Source organism: Idiotropiscis lumnitzeri, unplaced genomic scaffold, assembly GCF_059441095.1.
Source record: "Idiotropiscis lumnitzeri isolate Australia: NSW breed Sydney's pygmy pipehorse unplaced genomic scaffold, RoL_Ilum_1.0 HiC_scaffold_26, whole genome shotgun sequence".
Classification (NCBI taxonomy): Eukaryota; Metazoa; Chordata; class Actinopteri; order Syngnathiformes; family Syngnathidae; genus Idiotropiscis; species Idiotropiscis lumnitzeri.
The window spans coordinates 2941176-2942753 of record NW_028283564.1 but is presented as its reverse complement, the minus strand read 5'-3'; positions in this window follow the sequence as shown (position 1 = coordinate 2942753).

Below are 1578 nucleotides of genomic sequence, written 5' to 3'. Positions count from 1 at the left end.
GACGAAAACACAAAAACGCAGTAACAAGATACACATTAACAATAGAGCGAACTAGAACGTGGAACATGAACATGAGCAATGTGGGATAACGATCCGACGCTGGGGTGTCGGTGTAAGTGTCTTAAATAGTGCGTGCAATCAGTGTGTGAATAGGACTCCGGTGTGGAGCTGGTGGGCATGTCTCGCAGCTGCTGATGGCCCGGCACGAGACGATCGCTGGAGGAACGCCCACACAGCTGTCAAAACAAAAGACACATGGCATGACAGACACGGATCGTGACAGTACCCCCCCCTCAACGGACGCCTCTTGGCGGACCACCTGGTTTTTCCGGATGAGCGGCGTGGTAATCGCGGACGAGAGATGGACACACGATCTAGGAGCGGGGGATCCACTGGCGCTCCTCCGGACCGTAGCCTTCCCAGTCGACCAGGTACTGTACTCCTCGCCCCCTGCGCCTGGAGTCCAGGATTTCTCGAACCGTGTAGCCTGGGTCACCGTTGACGATCCTCGGTGGTGGCGGCGGGGCGGTGGAAGGAACCAGAGGGCTGGAGAGGGCCGGCTTGATGAGGGAGACGTGGGATGAATCCTCATTGTGGGGGGAAGCTTGAGCCTGACCGAGACGGGGTTTACGATGGTCTCGACCTCGAATGGACCCACGAAGCGCGGGCCCAGCTTCCGTGATGACCCCGCCAGGTTGAGGTCACGGGTGGACAGCCACACCTTGTCCCTCACTTTGTATGACGGAGCCGGGCGCCGACGGCGGTCCGCTATGCGCCGGTTGCGCTCGGCCGTGCGGGCAAGGGCTGCCCTGGCCTCTTTCCAGACGTGGTGTGCCCTTCTGAGGTGGCGCTGGACGGAGGGAACCTCTTCCACCCCCGCCTGAGTAGGGAAGAGCGGGGGCTGGTAGCCGTAGGCCGTCATGAAGGGTGAGCGACCGGTGGCAGACGAGATCAGGGTGTTGTGTGCTACTCCACCCATGGGAGATGGTCGGCCCAAGAGGACGGTCGATCGAGGCAGACACAACGAAGGGCTGCTTCCAGGTCTTGGTTGGTGCGTTCTGACTGTCCGTTAGACTGGGGGTGGTAGCCGGACGACAGGCTTGAGGTAGCACCCAGGGACTGGCAGAAGCGTTTCCACACCTTGGAGATAAACTGGGGGCCTCGGTCTGACACTAAGTCCTCGGGGATGCCATGAAGCTTGAACACGTGAGAGACGAGCAAGTCGGCTGTCTCCAAGGCGGAGGGAAGCTTCGGCAGAGCGATGAAGTGGGCGGACTTTGAGAAGCGGTCAACGACGGTCAGGACAACGGTGTTGCCCCTGAAAGCTGGGAGGCCCGTGACGAAGTACAGCGCGATGTGCGACCACGGCCGGGAAGGAATGGGCAATGGCCGCAGCTGCCCCGCTGGAGGCTGATGTGACGCCTTGCTGGATGCACATGCGGGACAGGCCTGGACGTACTCTGTGACATCTTTCCCCAGGGCCGGCCACCAGAAACGTTGGCCGATGAGGCCAAGTGTCCGGCGCACCCCTGGGTGGCAAGCCACCTTCGACGCGTGCCCCCATTTCAATACCTCCGC